The sequence below is a fragment of the Acomys russatus genome, chromosome 3 (genome assembly GCF_903995435.1).
Source record: "Acomys russatus chromosome 3, mAcoRus1.1, whole genome shotgun sequence".
Lineage (NCBI taxonomy): Eukaryota > Metazoa > Chordata > Mammalia > Rodentia > Muridae > Acomys > Acomys russatus.
In genome coordinates, this window is record NC_067139.1 from 49,435,255 (window position 1) to 49,456,717 (window position 21,463).

Sequence of the window (21,463 nt, forward strand, 5' to 3'; positions counted from 1 at the left end):
GAAGAAGTAGGTCTCTAGTATTTCTCTACTTGTGCCATCTGATAAATCTAATTTAGTCCAGGACTGAGACACATAATACAAAGGCAAATGTTCATCACATTTTACATGAAACTGAAATGTATAGACACATTAGCTATTGTTGGAATCTCTCTTAGCGTAGGTTTGTATCAAAGGATATTTGACATACTCCATTCTCTCAGACTATAGGGATACGAAGTCCGCCTTCAGTTTCTGCCTTGAAGAGGAAACTAGACACCACAGGCAATATTTGCTATGAAATTAGCATTGTGTCTCATAGCCATGGTGCTAATACAAACTATTGACAAAAAATGTTAGCTGATTAAGCCACCTTTGCCACTCTTTAACTGACTGGTCCACCAGTATATAGGTAGATTTGAAAAGGGTATGAACAGTTGCCCTGGTTGCCCTGCAGTCAGTAAAGGCTGGCTTCTAAGTTTACTGCCCCTGGTGAGAAAAGGTATGCTCTCAGAAAATGGCTGTTAATGAACTTATCTCTGAAATCACCTGAAAGACTTCCTAAATTTCCTGGAACCATGACTCTAACTTTTAATTTCTGAGATAATGGCTGAAAGTAATATTCCATTTATATTTTGCCTTAAACTTCTCTAAGAGCAAAGGAACTGGTCAGAAATAAAGGCCACAGTGGAGATTGTATGGGATGAGGGATGTCCCACCAGCCTCAGTAGAGCAAGTCAGCCTGCTCTGGGAAGATGAGGGCTTCAGATGAAGATGGCGTCTGCAGTGGGTGATCTCACTGTCCTCACAGAAGATGTCACCAAGTGAAGAACTGTTATACTGTGGGCCTGACTAAAAGCTAACAGCAATAATTATGCCACAAGCAGATGCTATGTTACCTTAAATTTTTCCCTCAAATTAATTAGTCTATTATTTTTGTATTCTGCTACACTCAAATTTCCATACTACAGGTAACTTCCCTGCTTGGAGGTACACAAATTGTTTCTAGTCCAATTCAAGTAGGGTTCTTGTTTCTACCTGAAGACGTATATATTTCTAATCTTCTATACTCCCAGGAAATTACAGGTGAGTGAAACTTACTATATCCTAGTGTTTCTCCAGAAGATACTTTCAGTGTCTTTCAGATTTCTCCTGGAGACCATTTATAACAGCCTAAGATACCACATGGTCATGTTTAGTCACAGCCATGACCCTACTTCTTGGTACCAGTTTCCTGTTTCAGTTACTTTCTCATTCTTGTGACTAGAATGTCTGACAGAAACAAGTCTGAAGAAGAGATTTCTGTTGTCTCCTGGTTTTAGAGGATTTGATCATCACAGAGTGCAAGGCCTAGTACAGAAGTCCACAACAGGAGGATGGTGTGGCAGAGGGTCATACTGCAAGAGATAAGGAAGCAGAAAGTAAAAACAGATCTAGCGACCAGATATAACATTCAAAGACAACCTTTAGGACTCTTAAATGTGCCAGACTTTTAGTTCATGGGCCACATGTCACTGATGATAGTTACAAATGTGGTCCAATATAAGTTCTTAACTTACTTAGAACATAAGATATTTTTGTTGTTGTTGTTGTTGTTGGTGGTGGTGGTGGTGTTGGCATGTGTATGTGTGTGTATGACAAGCATAGCTTTTAAGTATGCACTTTGTAGGTGAATGGGGTGTAACAACATGGCAGGCATATATGTAAAGTTCCACAACCTCCAATAATCACACCATTAGTTGAGGAATAAACATGCATACATAAGCCTCCATGGCATATTTCAACTCAAACCAGAGCACCTGGACTGAGAAATAAATGGACCCCACTTGGAGAGAGGAGTATGAGCGTTATTTAAATAGATTGTATAGAAATGCAAAAAAATAAAAATAAAAATAAAAAATCCAAGCCTTGGTTCTGTTTACTGTAGCCTTCAGCAGAAGCTATACACAAGTTATAGATGTACTCTAAGAGAAGATATTGTAAGATAGATTAAATATATGGGCAGAACAAAGCCACAGTGTCTGTCAGTCATTATTATCAGATCAAACATATGTAAGGACTTCACTTTCTGTGTTTGTAAACTAAGAAATGAAGACTGTTAATGCTCCACTATGAAATTTGAAAATAACCAACCTAAAATTATAGAGTTAAGAGAGAGAGAGAGAGAGAGAGAGAGAGAGAGAGAGAGAGAGAGGTTTTAAAAGGTTGTTTTAACAAAGGATAGAATATTAAAGGATTTTAAATTCCAAGGAAAGTGTGATACACAGATTATAATGAGATGATATAAAGATAGGAAGGTGGTCAGAAGAATAGGGGAGACATTTAGGGATTTAATAGCAGTAAACTTTCCAGAACTTATGAAATGTATTAATTCCCTTACTCAAGATGAAATGAAAATATATACTCAAATTTTGGAGATACATATATACACACCCATTTAAAACCATTACTTTGCAAAATTATCCTTTCAAGAGTGATGGCAAATAAAAGTAATTTGAAAAAAATTGGGAGGAATTTAGAATTTATCCACTTGCACTAGAAATCTTTTTTTCTTTGCATTGAAAAATTTTTACTAATTTATTCATAGTACGTGTCAATCATTATCCCATCCCTTCTATCCTCCTGTTCCTCCCTCCCTCCTGCTTTCACCCTATTCCCCTCCTTTGTGTCTGTGACTGAGAGGGACTCCTCTTCTTTTATATGATCAAGTTTTTTCTTTGTAGTCTGCTATCCTTCCTCTGAGTGCCACCGGGCCTCCCCATCAAGGGGATGTGGTCAAATACGGGGCTCCAGAGTCTATGTAAAGTCAGTTCCCTCTCTCCACTCAACTGTGGAGAATGTCCTGTCCATTAGGTAGATCTGGATGGGGTTTGATGTTCACTGCACGTATTGTCCTTGGTTGGTGTAGTAGATTGAGCAGAAGCCCTGGGCCTAGATCTGCCTGTCATAATGTTCTTCTTATAGGTTTCTAGGACTCTCTGGATCATTCTATTTCCCCATTCTTCCATACTTCTCTCACCTAGAGTCCCAAAAGGGTATCCTCACATCTATCCCAATTTCCTGGTAAGTGAAGACTTTCATGGGACATGCCCCTTGGACTAGTGTCCAGTTATAAGTGAGTATATACCATTTGAGTCTTTCTGCTTCTGGGTTAACTCACTCATTATGACCCTTTCTAGTTCCATCCATCTGTCTAAAGAAGTCCTTTGCCCACAGGATAAATGAGTTCAGATAGTACTTCAAACATGCTAGAGTAAAAAATAATTAAAGAAAATGTAACACTTAGTGCTGGGCAGTAATAGCATATGGCTTTAAGTCCCCACACTTAGGAGGGAGAGGCAGATGGATCTCTTTGAGTTACAAAAACAAGCTAACAAAAAAAGCAAGAAAACAAACAAAAAACAAAACAAAGACTTGAATAGACAAAAACCATAACATTTTGGGGGTTTTTGTTTGTTTTTTTGTTTTGTTTTTTGAGACAAGGTTTCTCTGTGTGTAGCTCTGGCTGTCCTGAAACTCACTTTGTAGACCATTAGTGGCCTTGTACTCACAGATATCCTCCTGCCTCTGCCTCTCAACTGCTGGAATTAAAGGCATGCGCCACCATGCCTGGAAACAAAAGTATAACATTTATGTAAACATTTGAAAAGACTAGGGTTGCCTAAAAACAATGCCTGTGATGTTAAAAGTCTGCTTATTAAAACCATGTATATGTATGTACATATGTACACATATGCATATAGTAAAATGATAATATGTGATTAATAGTTGGCAAATAAATAGCATCTAAAACAAAAAGCGTAAAAATAATTAAATTGTCCTAAATTTCTTGCAGTGTTTTATTATGTAAGATGAAGATAAAATATATATTAAACTGATGAGACTAGCTACATAGCTTTTAATTTGCTTTTTTCAAGAATTTTGTAAATTATAAGTACATCTTACTTTTCTAATTTCTAGTCTTTCATCTCTCCCATTAAACTATGTCCCCTGTTCCTCAAGTCATAAATCTTTTCTGTAATTAATATTGTGGCACACACACACAAACACACACACACACACACAAACACACATACACACACAAACACACATATACACACAAACACACATATACACACACAAACACACATACACACACAAACACACAAACACACATACACACACAAACACACATATACACACACAAACACACATACACGAAACCCACTGAGTCTATTGCTCATATGTTTTGGACTGACTACTTGGGGTTTGATGACCTATCAAGGGCCTTCTCTGTCAAGAAAACATATTCTCCCACTGGCTGCCTCTAATTGTTCACTAATGGTGGAGGGGGGCCTTGTGACATTTTCCCCATTGGCATATTGCCTGGTATGATCATTAGGACAGTATTTTTTTAGGCAGCTCAATTATTGAGATTTCATGGGTGCAGGTCAGTCTACAAGACATTCCCTGGCAGCAGATGCCCCCTCCTGCCCCCTCCCCTCAGTTCTTTACATCACTCACTCCCCAGCAGCAGATGCCCCCTCCTCCACCACCACCCCCAGTTCTTTACATCACTCATTCCGCACAGCTCGTGTCCCCCCCCTCCCCAATACATCCCTTCTGCTCTATCTTGTGTGAGCAGCATTCCTGGCTCAGAAGTCACTGGACCTCAGCTGGGACCATTTATTCCACATCAAGCCCGGGGTTCAGTGTTACTTACCATAGACTCTGGAGCCATCCATTTTCCTAACTTTTTTCTTTGAAGATGGCTTCCTTCCGGTCTCCCTGTCTCTGTCTCCTTCTCTCAACTTGAAAGACATTGTGTTGAACATTGAAACTGAATAATGTTAAAGTCAGGGTGGAATGGGTGATAATTTAACAGAGTGTGGTTACCCAATGACATGGTTTTGATGAGCACAAGTTAATGTAAAACTCAACACTCAACATTGGAGGAACATTCATTCTACTTAATCATACTTTCACAATTTATAAAACTGACTCTAACCAAATCTTAAGACATTAAATTTGTTTCTAGTAACTCTGCAGTTAAATTATAAATCAACAGCAGAATGCCGCTTTCTATATAACTTGAATTTTGCATTTTTAAACTTTCTGTAAGCCGCTTTATGTATTATTAAAACAGCAAAAGTACACACACGTGGAACAGGAACTGATGAACAGACAAAGCTCTATGTGTGTATCGGCACAGTGATTTTGTGGCCACTCATGTGGGTTGTGCAAAGCAACCTGTCAAGAGACAACTATCATCCTGATGATTCTTTAACATTATTACTGATTACTGTGGCAGGATTTCAGTGACTGAGGCATAAGAGACACTCTGCAGTAAGCAACGGCAAGCTATATGTACTCTTTTGCTTAGTGGAGCCAGATTTTTTTTTTTTTTTTTTGTAAAAGCAGTGGGATGCCAACAGAGAGTTTAAATAAGCAGCGGCAGTGAACACACTTTCTGTGATGTGTACGGACCACAGCCCATGAGCGGATGTTTGCTTCCATGCATTAGTTGTTAATTGTTTTAAGGGCTCAAAACAAATTGAAGTGCTAGACCATTCAGAAAAATCTGGTTTTAAAGTCCAAATGCAACACACAAAGACAATCAATTTAATTTAAAGCTATTCAAATTTTACTCCTAGAAAGAAATATTTTCAGTAAGGGATAATTTTTTTCTTAGGAATGAACATTTGATACCTGGTATTTCTTACGTTTCTAATTCTGTTCTGGGCCATGGGCTTTAGCTACTGTTTACTAGGTATAGCTGTTGCCTGGGCAGACGTGGAGATTTTTGAACTCTTCCTCAGACATTGACATCTGCTACAGAACTCTGAGTGTCAACATGTGTCCTCGTCAGAGAAGCCACGTCTCCTGAAGGACTCAGCGATGCTGACAGTCCACTCTTGGTGTAGGCTCTACCTGGTCTCTGCAATAGAAACCCAACTCTTTGTAAGCCTCCCAGGAGAAGCCAACCACTTACATCAAGCCTCTTACTAAACTGGGCGTGGTGGCGCACGCCTTTAATCCCAGCACTCAGGAGGCAGAGGCAGGCGGATCGCTGTGAGTTCGAGGCCAGCCTGGTCTACAAAGTGAGTCCAGGACAGCCAAGGCTACACAGAGAAACCCTGTCTGGAAAAAAACCAAAAACAAACAAACAAACAAGCCTCTTACTAAGCTATCACTTAGAGTTTCCTATGCTAGGAAGTGGAATCAGAACAAACTTTTATTCTTTGCACTTTCTGTAAACATTTATTAAGAATATTTGCTTGTAAATTGTAAGATTTCTCCTTCCCTCCTTCCCTCCCTCCCTCATCTCTGTTCCCTGTCTCTCGGTCTCTTCCTCTCCTTGATGTTAAACGCCACATTACTCTGTAATTGGATGGTGCACTAAGATAATTGGATTTTGCTTTCAGTCTGAAGACTCAGTGTAAAACGGGAAGCAGCAGTGTCCTTTCTGCAATTCAGGCATAGGCAGTGGAAAGACGATGCTTGATTATGCCCAACTGAATTCTTTCTGGCCTACTTTATCAGCATTGCTAATTGGTAAACCCTATTTAGACGCTTTTTATATATAGTACTTACCTTGAATTATTTCCCATACTATATTCTACAGCTTCTTCCAATGACTTTATAAACTGGAAATTAAAGGAAATAAGCACTCTGAGAAGCACCACATATGGCACACTTAGCCACTGTCACACAGTTTCCTTTTGAAAGCTGCTTTCGCTACCCTCTCCCTAATAATTTGCACATATTTTTTCACTTTTAGAAAAAAAATGGATACAGGCTATCTCAAGGTTCTGAGAGAAAAAAAGGCAAATATAGTGAAAGATTCAGCACCAGAGTTAAAGCAGAAAGGTTGTTTTTCTCAGACCAACCTTGTCTCCTTTGCTTAGAATGTCAGTACAAAAGGCTGTAACTACCCAGGCATGACTGGGAGAAATTCTCTAGGTAAGCACACTTCCAAAACACCCATAGGTGGTAGTGTTGGGGAAGAAAAATGACAATGCTATTTGTGTACAGCATAAAGAGTTTGCGTTAAATCTACCCTCTCACAGACCTGTTACAATCCTGTCTTTTGGGTTAAGGATTTGGGTCCAGTCTTTCTAAGTGTAAGTCTTAGCTAAAGCAAAGAAGTACTGATTGATCATTCCTGACATTATGAACAATTGAAGAGTAATAGGCAGTGGTTTCAGAACATCTTAGGATCCCAGATGCAAACCAGAGAGAGAGAGAGAGACAGACAGACAGACAGACAGACAGACAGAGACAGAGAGAGACAGAGACAGACAGACAGACAGACAGAGACAGAGAGAGACAGAGAGAGAAACAGACAGAGAGAAACAGAGACACAGAGACAGACAGAGACAGACAGAGACAGAGACAGAGACAGAGAGATACTAAAGAATGCCTGGCCTTTTAGGGAAGTAATCCCAGAGAACAAGGAAGGAAGTCTGGATGGAGATAGGACAAAGTTAGTGTCCATATCATTATGGCCTTACTTGGGCCAAAACCACAGAGATCAAGGCAGTGTTTTCCTGCTTTGGATTCTGGGAGGCGGGTGGAATACAGGAGACATGCACTAAGTGAGCAAAGCTGGGGAGTTTCCATGGGTTATGGAAGATTCTCTATGCACCACGAAATGTGAATTTCCTCACTCTTGCTACTACACAGTTCTATTTATTGGAGCCTTCAAAGGCTCAAATACTATGATAACATATTTCTTCATACATTTGTTTACAGCATAAGTAAATCATCTTTGCAGAAAATTAAGCCAATTCAAATGTCATAGAAAAACACTGACTTCATTTTTTCCCCATGAAATATTCCCTCTTGAATATCTGAAAATATGTTTTAAACAACTCAATAGTAAAATTTGTATTCTCATTTCTATGTCTCACCTGTATTTTCAGAAAAGCAATATCAGAGAGATGTCTGATCTCCAAATTGAATTTGTTATAAAAGAAAAATGCTAGATGCAACTTCCTATGAACAGAAGCAGATTATAAGATTCAAAGAAAACCAGAAGAGAAAAAGGAACACACCTCACTGATGCTGGGCCATGAAGTCAGAGAGGAATAACCAAACATCACTGCTGCTTTAGAGGCTGTGACACAACAAACATCTCAGCTTTGGTGCTGGTTTACTATTGTGAACAGAGACACAGACACAGCCAACAGCTGGGAGCAATGCTCTTCTGCCTCACGTGTCTGTGTTCACTCCACAGCTCAGGTTACATCCTAGCCGTGCGAAGGGTCTTTATTTTTGTAGGCTGCTGGCAGGAAGGAAAAGAAAAACTTTTCCTGGAGGAAGTATTAAAGGTTAGGTGCCGAGGCCCTTCTTTTATTTTCAGCCTTGCAGTGTGTGACCTGAATATCGTAGACACAGTACAGGGAAAGGAGGCCATTTTCCTCTTCAAATTGAGATCTATTTTAGGAGCAGGGAACAGCCTATTCGTGTCTTCAGATTAATTTTTCTTCCTAAACATTCTTCCCATAGAATTATTTTTCTGAATCTTTTCAATACACCAACTGATTAAGTCATTATTTTTCATTATAGACATGCCATTTTTCTGTATTTCTCAAAAGAAAATGATCATTTAATGCAGTTGGTGGTTGGCTTGTTTTGCCTTAAAACACCATTTTATGAAATGCTTTTTACAACCCTTTGCAGCTGCTCACAGCTTCCTAATGGGAGTGCTGTTACTTTCCTAAATGCTGATTGTTGCCTACTTTGCTTTGGCACAATTATTTCAAAACACCAATTACTTGTCATAGTTCAGCCTAGGGACTTTTCCAGGTGTAAAATTCCTTGAATCTTTCATACAATTTCATGTTACATTTTGATTTCCTTAGTCTCCTTGTGGATCTCTTGTCCCCTCCAGGTCCTTCTGTCCCCCAACTCTTCCAAAGGACTCCCTGCACTCCACCCCAAAGTTTGGCTGTGAGTCTCAGCATCTGCTTCAACCCCCTGCTAAGTGCAATCTTTCTGAGGACATATATGATAGGCTCCTGTTCTGTTCCTTGTATTCACCTGCTTCCGGTGTCTATTCTATTTGCCCTTCTGAATGAGAATTAAGCATTCTTCCTAGGGTCTTCCTTGTTATTTAGCTTTTTTTTTTTTTTTTTTTTTTTTTTTTTAGTTCTATGAGGTTATCCTGTATTATTTGGTTAATAACCACTTATAAGTGAGTATATACCATATGTGTCTGTCTGGGTCTAGGTTACCTCACTCAGGATAATCATTTCTAATTCCATCCATTTGCCTGCAAATTCAATATTTTCTTGTTTTTAATAGTATTCCGTTGTGTAAATATACCACAGTTTCTTTATCCATTCTTCTGCTGAGGTACATCTAGTTGCTCCCAGATTCTGTCCATTACGGATAAAGCTGCTATGAACATAGTTGAGCAAATGTCTGGAGGACAGGGCTGCTGCTGAGACTGATGCACCAATCAAGGAGCATCATGGTGAGCACCTAGACCATCAGATGTAGTACATAAGCAGCACAGTTGCCTTGTGTGTCTCATAATATGAGGAGTAGGGGCTGCCTCCAACATGGGCCCTGGTACCTGCCTCCATGGTGGGGTGGCCGTGCCAGGCCACAGAGGAAGAGGATACAGGCAGTCTACATGAGACTTGATAGACTGAGGTCAGATGTTAGGGGAGGGGGCTCCTTATTTCTGAGGACCAATGGAGGGGGTGAGGTGGGCTGAGGGAGGGAAGGTGGGGCTGGGAGATGACGGTAGAGGAGGGCTACAATTAAGATGCAAACTGAACAAATTAAAAAGAAAATGAAAAGGAAAATATATTTCTTATTACTTGATATGGACTGCTTGTATACCTCCCCTAATTTATGTGTTGAACTCCTCAGTCTAAATGTATTTGGAAATAAACTTTTATGGAAACATAGTTAAATGAGGCCGTAGATTCCCAGGCTCTTAGGCCTTAGGGGAAATGCACTCCTGGTTCTCATTTGTTGAAGCGAGCATGGTGGCAAGATGAGCAGACCAAGTTAGGGTTGTGTAGTTACATCAACTATTGAGCTAATTTATATATATCAGGCCCTGTGTAACACCCTGCATCCTACCCTCTCAGCAACAGACAGAACACCATGTAGGGAGGCCTCAGGAGAGAGAGGACAGGCTGCTGCCATTACTTCTGAACTTCCAGCCTTGTTTCAACAATCCCCGGCCTGCGTCACTCGTCTTTCATCTCCCCCGCCCCCCTGCCGACTTATCTAACCTCCTTTTTATTACAACATCAAGGAAAATAGTTGCAGAGGAATTGTAATAGAGATAAACAGATTAAGCTACTCACAATTTCACTGTGTATACTTGCTTCTAGGGGCATAAATACTATGGGTTTCTGTACGTGCATTTGGGGTTTGCAGCAGGATGTATACTGATTGTGGATGACTCTCACTAGGGCATTGTTCTTTTCATTTCTTGATGGATGGTGGTTGAACTTGGTGTCTTCGGGTAGAACAGGAAGCAGTAACCCCACTAGGACTGTGATCCAGCCTTTTCCCCCCGGAATTTTCTGAACTGGGACTGAATGGCCACAGCATCGTGCTCTGTCTCTGCTGCATCCACATCCAGTCCTATGCCCACACTTTCATTAAAAAATAGTCTTGAGGTTTTTTTTTTTCCATACCACTTCTTGTATAAGAAGAATTGCTATGGGAGGTGGTGTTAAGCTGTATTACTGTGTCATAATTAATCAGTCTGCTGGTGATATGGGGGAAGGCTCCAAAGGTTCAGCTTCTGTAGATAAGGCCACTTGGGTACATAGTATAGATGCTGACTTTTACTTATCTAGAAATGAAACCATTCCTCGGTCAAACTCGTGTGTAACTTTGAAGGCAGTTTTCGTGTGCTGAGATGTCTATGCTGTTTAATACCACCACCTGGGAATGGGAGTTACTGCACACCGTGCCAACATTGGTGATGTCATTCAAAATTTTAGACAGTCTATAAAGTTACATCACTTTGCTTTTATGTAGATTTACCTCATGACATATTGATGTATATTTTGAATGAACTTAATGTGAGTGTATTAAAATGTGTTGTCCATTTTGTTGGGTTGTTCACCTTTTATGGGCGATTTATGAGCATTTCAATAAAGTTCTGTGCAAAGGTCCCCAGTCAGATATATTTATATTACAAAATACACTTTTACATATCATATTATGCATATTATATATTATATCACAGATACTTTTAATTTCTCTCTGGCACCTTCATTTTCTAAAATGTCTTTGCTAATGGGACATTTAAGAATATAGGAAAGTCTAAGCTACAGATGGTTTTGACATGGTATCTAAGATATTTTGCTCCTGAGTATATTAACACAAAAATACTCTTATCTCTTCTTCCAGATGCCTTATTTTTCTTATCTTTTCTGTGTTGGCCTATGATCTGCATCAAATTAATTCTCATGTATGAAATGACATCGAGATCAAATTTTAATTTTTTTTCAAGATGGACATCTAGTTTAACAATAAACTTTCTGACAATGAATTTCCTATTGAATTGATTCAGTTTCTTGGTTTATAAAAGTGCTGACAGTGTATGTAGTTGTTTCTGGTCTCTGACACTCCATTGGTCTGTTTGGCCAGTGTTATGTTTGAACTTTGATTAACTGAGATCTCCAACAAGCCTTGATGATGGCACAAGTCTTTCAATATCATCTTGTTTTAATTCAAGATAAGTAGACTATTTCCCTCCATTGTCTTTTTTATTCATCTTATACCAATCCCAGCAACTGTAGAAATGCTTTGTGGGATTGCCCTGAATCTAAAAATTAAACATTTAAACAAGATAAATGATTTCTCAGTTTAACAGTTAGGAGTTAATTTAAAAATATTCTTATTTTGACGAACTTTTGCTATGCAATAAAATGCTACACTGTTCGCTTCAGCCAACCAAGTGGTCCGATGTGCATTTGTGATGTTTTCATAATATCTGTAAGGCTTTTTCCTCCTGCGCAAATTCTTCAAGGTTTATGTTTACTGTACTATGGTAGGTCAAAGAAATTGTGATCTTTTGGAGATGTTTTCTACAGTAAAAATGACCTTTTCCTATTTAGAGTGGCCTAGAGTGCTGTGTATGGACCCTGACAAAATGTTGCTGTTTGTAACCTTTCCTCTTATGATCTACAAATAAAACCTTCTTCCCCTGTCTCCATTAAAAATGTCTTATGTTGTTACTAGGTATATTGGTTTTTATCTCATTGGTATTACAGAGGGCCGCAATGGAAACAACTTCAAGGGCAAGAGTTATTTTGGCTTACAGTTTAATGGGAAATAGCACATCATAGAGGGAAGTCACGGCAATGGGAGCGATAGGTGCTCATCACACTGTGCTTGCAGAAAGAGGTACATGTTGGTGCTCCACTTGCTTTCTGCTTTTTATTTGGCCCAAGATCTCACTTCTGAAACTCAGGATGAGTCTTTCTCAAATCACCCTCACAGACACACAGGGATGTACAACCATGGGTATTTAAGTTCAGTGAAATTGGCAATGAAGACTGTCTATCATGCTGGGTACTTGATGTTTTTGTGAATGATAATTTCTAATTTCATTTCCAGTTCTTCACTGTTAGTAAACATAGCATAATTGTCTTGTATATTACCTCCAAACCTGTGATCTTTCTAAGTTCATTTGTTATTTATAGCAGCTCTGTGGATTCAATGAATAGAGACAAATCATCTATTGATTATGTGAGCTTCAATTTGTATTTTCTGATTTAATTCTTTCCCCCAACAACAATAAAGTATTTTGAAAAAAAAAAAGCCGATTAAAGAAGAGAAAAAAATTTTTTTCTGTTCATAGTTCCATCTTAGTTCATCACGGCTGGGAGGTCACAGCCAACAGCAGGAGCTTGGAAGAACTGGTCACATTAGCTCACAGTCAAGATCAGGGAGCAATGGATTAATGCACGCATGCTAGTGTCCAATTTGCCTTACCCATTTAATAGTCCTGGGTGTCCTGCTTAATGAATGGTCCCTCCTACAGCCCACATGAACAAGTTGAGAAAGTTCCTCCCAGACATTCTCAGAAGCCCTTTTGCCAAAATATTCTAGATTGTGTCAAGTTTATAATTGACACTAACCAGGATATTTTCCAATCTTAATGCCCATGTGTGATAGTATTTGATGTATTGAACTGGAGAGGCCCACAGGGCAGTGATGGGTTTTATTGTATTGTACTAGAGAGGCCCACGGCACAGTGGTGGGTTTTACTGTACTGCACTGCAGAGGCCCACAGTGCAGTGATGAGTTTTATTACTGCGCTGGAGAGGCCCAAACAGTGGTGGGCTTTATCTATTGCACTGGAGAGGCCCACAGGGCAGTGTAGGTTTTACTGTATTGTACTGGAGAGGGCCACAGGACAGTGATGGGCTTTATTGAATTGCACTGGAGAGGCCAAAATAGATTTCAAATGCAAACTTGTCACAATAGAAAAAGAAGGTCACTATATATTGACTAATGAAACAATCAATCAAGAAAATATTAACGTCCTAAATATACACACAAAACACAGGTGCATCAAGTTTCATAAAGCCAATGCCACTAGATATAAGACTCATTAACCTCAAGATGGTAATAATGGATGGATTTAATCCTTTTAAATATTTAAATTAAGTATTACAAGATAAATTAGGCTAACAATGTAATATATACCTCTATATAAATAGAGAGGTTTTATTCTAAGAGTGCAAATTGGATTAACTTCTAAAATTCAAATGTATAAGGCCTCATTTAAACAGAATGAAGAACAAAAATCTATTTTGTCAGACATTAGAATAGTCATTCTTACTTGTTTTCTGTTCCATTTTCTGGGAATATCTTTTTCAATTTTTTACTCTAAGATGATGACAAGTGGAGAGAGTTGAACATTAATCTTGTTTCCTATAATTTTTATAGGTGAACTGAGACTATTTATACTCAGATATTATCAAAACACATCTACTTATTTCTGTTATTTTACTGATTTTTGTCTCATTATAGTCTGCCTCATTTTCTTACCTGTTATAGTAATGTGTGTTTATCTTCCGTGGCCTCTTGGTTGTGTTTTTCCTTCTCTTCAATTTGAAATATTCCTACCAGCCTTTGTCCTGTTGAGCAAGCTTAGTGTTCACAAATCTGTCCATCTTCTTCTTCCCTAGAAAGTTTTATCTCTCCTTCTCTTTTGACAGACAATTTTGGTGGGTATATTAGTCCGAGTAGGCAAACGTGGTCCTTTAGAACTTGAACTGCATCTTTCTGCCTTTAAATGTTTCTGTTGAATTATCAGCTGTTATTCTGATTGTTCTGCCTTCATATGTGACCTGGCCCCTTTATCTTGCAATTTTCAATGCTCCTGCTCTGTTTTATATACTCACAGTTTTGACTATGATGTGTCTTCTGCCTCCGTTTCTGTTCAGTATGCCTCTTGTACCTGGATGGGCAGTTCTCCACCCCCCCCCCAAGAATTTAAATTAGTTTTCTGTGACTTTCTGTGATTGTTTGTGTATTTGACATGGAATTATTCTTCTTCTCTACCCATAATTCAATATTTTAATCTTTTCTTAGTATCCCAGGAATTACATGTTATATTTATTTGTTTCAAAAGCATTATCATTGATCTTGATTGAGTGATCTGATTCCTCTGCTTTTTCTTCTTACTCTAATGTTTTATCTTCTAATGATTTGTTGTACTGGTGAGGCTTTCCTACTTGGCTTTTTAGTTTACTTGTTGAATTATTTTTTTTTCCTTAACATTTTTTCAGTTTGGTTTTATTTTAAGTATTTCTATCTGTGTAGAATTCTGTCCCAATAGCCTGAATTGACATCATTTCATTCAGTTGTTTGTATTTTCTTGGATTGTGTCCATGCCATCTTTGAGATTCTTGAATATTTTATAGCTGTTCTTTGGAAATTTTTGTTGGAAATTTCCTCTTACTTCCTCTCATTTGGAGTGTTCCCTATGGAGTTGATTTTTTAAAAAGGAATACATTGTTCTCTCTCTCTCTCTCTCTCTCTCTCTCTCTCTCTCTCTCTCTCTCTCTCTTTCTGTCTCTCTCTGTCTGTCTGTGTGTGTGTGTATGTGTGTGTGCATGCATGTGTATGTGCACATGTGTGTGAATGTGCTTACTCGTTCATGCTTCTGGGGCCTAGCTTCCATGACCTGTATTCTCACTGATTCTTCCTGTTTTTCTAACAGTCATTGACATAGGAGTGTAAAATTTTCTATTTTTCCTTTTAACTTTGTTAATCTTTACTGCATTAGATATATAGATATCTAAAGCTTTTTAATGACTTGGTCTTTTAAGACTATTGAATGTCCTCACAGCTAAAACTGTTTTGTTTGAAGTGTATAGGACCGAATGAAAGTGGAACAGTCTGTTTAGATTTGCTGCTAACATGATACATCTTTCTTCATCATTTCACTTTTAACATTTCTGCTGTGGATATTTTGCTGTTCTCTCTGTTGTTTTGTTGATGGACTTTAATCAACCCCCATCCCCTCCTATTGTTCCTTTCATGGCATTTCTCTGTTCTCTCCTCTGCATCTCCATTTATTTTTCTGTTGACTTTTGGGTATCTTAATTTGATTTATTTTTAGTTATTTTTTGTCTTACTCTGTGTTTCAGTTTAAGTAAAGATTTTTAAGTTCTCAATTTGTATGTCAATATCTGATTATTTTATCTTCTGTGTTCAATCTGTTTTTCATCCATCAAATGAATTAATCATCTCTGGTTCTATCTTCACTTCTAGCATTCTTTTGTTTGGCTCAATATTTATCATTTTCAGATATCTGTCAAAATGCACACCCAGCCTCAATTATTCATTGTGTTGATTAATGATTAGTGTTACAGTTTTTTTTTTTATAAATTCTGATGACATTCTCACATCTGATTCACACCCACAGATGTACCTTTTATTTATTTCAAAATTGAAGTTCCAAAATATACACATCATGGACCTGACATTGTGGGATGAGTGTAGTTGAAAAGGTCAACTATACCTGTCACATCACCTAGCTATTCACCTCTTTTTCAGTTTTTATTTTTAGCAGAAGCCACTGACATCTATTTATTTAGTATACTTATTTAGGATAAATCAGAAGCCACAGAGCCAACGTGTAATAAGAGGACAGTGACTGGGTAGTGTCTGTATGTGGGTAATGGATGGTCTTGAAATTTATGCTCACTTCTTCATGAAAGCAAATCTGGTAGAGCACACTACAGAATGAGAAGAGGGGCATTCACAATTAGTGCTGGCTTGATTTCAAATTTAAAAACCATACCTTTATTAATATATCATCCTTTGAGAGTTTTGCCTCTCAACTAATAATCATCAAATCTAACTTTCAGTCACTTTGTGTACAAGATGATCTGTAGGAGATTTGTACTTAGTTCACAGAGTAACTGAAATGCCTCAAGTGTTATCATTGGGTGGAACAAAGGAGAGCTCCGACTGCTCTGCTTTCTTATATCACAAGGAAGACTTGCAGCTAAGAATGACCGTGATAGCTCAACCTGTAATCCCTGCGCTCATGAAGCCAAGGCAGTGGTTTGGGCTAAATTTAAGCCTAGCATGGGCTACATAGTACCAGGCTAGCTCTTCCTTGCTACAAAGCAAAACCTATAATACAAAATCAATCAACCAATCAACCAATCAATCATAAACATAAATTCTTAATATCAATACTAGCATGCCTTTGGGGAAATCTACCATATACAATGCCAGGTGTATTCCAACAGTAGTTATAAATGACTCAGACAAATATAACCTGCTTGACATGACTCTTGACAACTGGCTGACACTACCTCAGATTTCCAACAATCTTGCTTTGGTGTCTCTCCTAATCCACACATACAGCTCCTGCACTTCTGTTTTACCCTTAGGTCAACTAAAGAGAGATAGCATGTAATGTATAGCCTGTACACACATGAGCAGGAAGGAAATGAGGCTGTCTACTCAAACCTTTTTTGTTTGTTTTTTCAGTTTTTTTTTTTTTTTTATTTTGAGACAGGGTTTCTCTGTGTAGTCTGAGTTTCCTGGACTCCCTTTGTGAACCATGCTGACCTCAAACTCACACTGATCCTTCTGCCTCTGCCTCCCTGAGTGCTGAGATTAAAGGAGTGTGCTTCCATGCCTGGCTTACCTAAAATTATTGAAGAATGTTATCATTGCAAATTATGGGCTTCTGCTATAGGACATATATTTGATTCATATTTATTCTAGAGGTAGTAAGGAAATAATTTAATTATAACATGTAAAGTATAGAATATTTTTGTGATTTCCGAAACATACTTGACAAGAAGTCTGTTGATGGAAGGAAAACAAACAAACAAACAAACAAACAACCAAAATATCCCCTCCAACCTCAAAGTGTTTAGGAAACTATATTGAATTACATTGCCTCTGGAGTAAAATAAAAAGAACAATTAACAAGTATACACACAGCCTTATATAATAGTTAATTACATTCCATGTTTGAATTAGCTAAAATGTGAATGGATAAATACATTTGAAGCTCAAGGAAGCAGAAGGCAGAAAACACCCTCAGATTATTTTTAAGGGAGAAAATTCTTCTACAGCCCCAAGGCTGAGAGAACCTACAGTGTAGCCATCTGTGCTGAGAGAACCTGCAGTGCAGTCAGTCATCCATACTGAGAGAACCTGCAGTGTAGCCATCCATGCTGAGAGAACCTGCAGTGCAGCCATCCATGCAGAGAGAATCTTCAGTGCAGTCAGTCATCCATGCTAAGAGAACCTGCAGTGCAGCCGTCCATACTGAGAGAACCTGCAGTGCAGCCATCCATGCTGAGAGAATCTGCAGTGCAGCCATCCATGCAGAGAGAATCTACAGTGCAGTCAGTCATCCATACTGAGAGAACCTGCAGTATAGCCATCTGTGCTGAGAGAACCTATAGTGAAGCCACCCATGCTGAGAGGATCTGCAATGCAGCTACCTATACTGAGAGAACCTACAGTGCAGCCACCCATGCTGAGAGAATCTATAGTGCAGCCACCCACACAGAATCTGCAATGCAGGCACCCACACAGAATCTGCAGTGCAGCCACCCATGCTGAGAGAATCTGCAGTGCAGCCACCCACACAGAATCTGAAGTGCAGCCATCCATGCAGAGAGAATCTGCAGTGCTTACTGATAAGCTCCTCTACTTTTCTACCTCTCCCCCAGGTTTTTTCACTTCGTAGAGTCTGATTGATAGAGGCGCATGGTCTGTGTCTCCAGTCACCTCACAGGCTTACTTACTTCATTATTTCTCATTTTCACAACTTTTCATTTATCAATCAGTGCACAATTTATGTTTCACATCCCTGCCAATTAATAGACTGTGTTGCAATTTCCCATGAGAGATGGAATTGTGTTCAGATCTTTAATGCAAAAGTTCCAATTAATATAAATTTGGGACTGTTGTGGCAGAGTCATATCACTATTTTTTTTTGGTCTCCAAATGTCTTCCTTTCACCTTTTCAGGGATCTTTTCTTCTAAGACTTTGCTTTCCCTTCACCCACACCTGAAAACAGCCATATAGCTCTACAGTACTTCTTTCACAGGACAGCTCCAGTCATGTGCAAAACTCCACAAAGAACTCTGACACTCCTCCTAGTTGCTTGACCATCAGTGAGTGTACAAGGCAAGTAAATGTAGACAAAATGTAGGAAGTGTACATTTCAAAAATCAACAACAAAAAGAAGATGAAAACCTGCACAGAGTGAGCACAATTTCGTAATTGAAGGAAATAGAAGATAGTGCAGTATCTACCTCTTTTCAAGCTACATTCTGTTGATCTGTTCTAAGGTAACTTAAGGAGGAGAGGGTTCATTTCATCCTGCTGAAAAAAGTCAGGGCAGGATCTGAAGCAGAAACCATGGCAGACGTTCCTAATGGCTCACTCTCTGGCTCATGCTCAGCTGCTTGTCTTATACTACCCTAAAACCATCCGCCCAGGGATGGTGCTGCTCATAGTGGACATCACCCATCAGTCAACACCATGACTGGCAGACATGTCCTACGTGGCCGTTGGCTAATTCATTTGTGGCAGTTTGTCATTTGAGGTTCCCTCTCCCCAGTGACTCTGCATTGTGTCAAGTTGAGAATACAAACAAACCAGACACCTCTAAGTCAATTCCAAAGCACTATATTAACTTCACTACATTTTCTGAGACAGGGTTTTTCCTACATAACACCAGATTTTTAAGGACTCATAATTTGTTTTATAAAAAATTTCTATAGTGAACAGAAATTAATGACAGATTTGGAAACTTCTAATTATTCTGACTTCAGAAATGAGAAGGGAATGGTCAAACCTTCACTTTCCTTATAGTTTTAGAAAACTTATTATTTTTATTAAGTTTATTATGAAAAGGGATATCTGACCATGTCCCCTGGAGGGGGAGACCTGGTGGCACTCAGAGTAAGGATAACAGGTTACCAAGAAGAGACTTGATACCCTATGAGCAAGGGAAATCCCCCTCAGGAACAGTCATGGGGAGGGGAATAATGGGAAAATGGGAGGGAGGGAAGAATGGGAGGATACAAGGGATGGGATAACCATTGAGATGTAATAAGAATAAATTAATAAAAAATTTAAAAAAAGAAAAGGGATATCATGTTTATATTTACCTATTTTCATATTTTCAACATTATTATCATTAGCATAAATTCCACTCATTATTATCATATTTAACTTCACAGAATTATCACTTACAGGTAAAATATACATGAAAACACTTGCAAATTAGACTAACTTTCACAAAAAAAATACAAATAAAAGTAGTACCTACCAGAAAATATAATATTTTTTGATATTCAATAGTCTCCCCTAGCAAATATGTGAGAACACCTGCTGCGCTGTCTGATGGCGTCAAATGGGTTGTCACTTTTTGCTATTAGAGAGGAAAAAAATCTCACCATGGGAACTTAGAGGCTAGCCTTTCCTATCTATCAGTGCATTTCTTGTGTATGTGTGTTGTATACATGTGTTACGCACATGTGTGTGATGACGTGCTTGCCTGTGTGTGCATGGGGAGGTGAGGTCAACGTGAGCAGTCCTCTTCTGTTATTTCCTACCTTATTTGTTGAGGCCATCTCTTGCTGGACCTGGAGCTCACTGTTTCAGCGACAGTGGTTGACCAGCACGCCACCAGGATCTGCCTGTCTCAGTGCTACCTGCAGCGTTGTGTTTACAGATTAACACCACTATGCCTGGCCTGTATGTGTGTTCTGTGGATCTGATTCCAGGTCCTCCTTCCTATATAGCAAATGCTTCGCCCACTGACCCCTCTCCCCATCACTTTATTTCCTCTTGAGAATTTATCCGAATTATAACATGTACTTACCGTTTACTCATTTTTGCTAATGTGTAGTATTTCATTGTGTGTCTAGACAAAAATTACCTACTCTATTTTTGATGAAGATTTTAATTGTTTCTATGGTTGCTTGCTCCTTTTATTGAGATTAAATTAATCTTTATCTATAATGTAAAACATAAAAATATGTGTTGCTATTGTGACGATTTCTCAAGGAGATCTTGAAATGTGCAGGGAAATGGATAGAATTAGAAAAAAATCATCCTGAGTGAGGTAACCCAGATCCAGAAAGTGGTATATACTCACTTAGAAGTGGATATTAGCCCAACATAGATGTTCTTTGAGAGACTCCACTCAGTGGGGAGATGGGACAGATGTTGGGACTTGCAGCCAGACTTTGGGTAGAGTGTTGAGCATGGTATGGAAGAGTAGAGGGATGGAAGGATCCAGAGGGCTCAGGAGCCCAACAAGGAAACCACCAAGGCTGTTGGATCTGGATCCAGGGAGGGGGGTACACAACAAACTGTAGCACCAACCAAGGACAATGCATGCAGTAAACCTAGATCCCCTGTTCAGATATAGCCAATGACTATCTCATTCTCCATGGTTGTTGGAGGAGTGGGAACTGTTTCTTACATGAATTCTGGTGACCCCAATTTGATCACTTCCCTGTGGTGGGGAGGCCTGGCAGGCAAACAGAGAGAGGGGAAGCAGGATATCAGGATAAGACATTATAGGCTGTGGTCATATGGTGGGGGAGAAGGTCCCCTTCTGTCAAAGGTCTAGGGGAGGAAAATAGGGTGGAAGTGGGGGAGCATGGGAAGTTGAAGATACAAGCAAGGGGACAAGAATCAGGATATAATCTGAATAAATTATTAAAAAAAATTTAAAAAGACAAGACAAAAGAAAAAATATATGTGTTTACAGGGTAACATGAATTTTTTTGGTGGGGGTAAGGGAGAAACCAATTTTTTATTAAAAACACATTTTAATGATTTACTTTTATTTTATGTGAACTGGTGTTTTGCCTGCATGTGTCTGTGTAAGGATGTTGAGTCCCATGGAACTGGAGTTATAGATAGTTGTGAGCTTCCATGTGGTTCCTGGAAATTGAACCTGGGTTTTCTAGAAAGGCAGCCAGTGCTTTTAACCACTGAGCCATC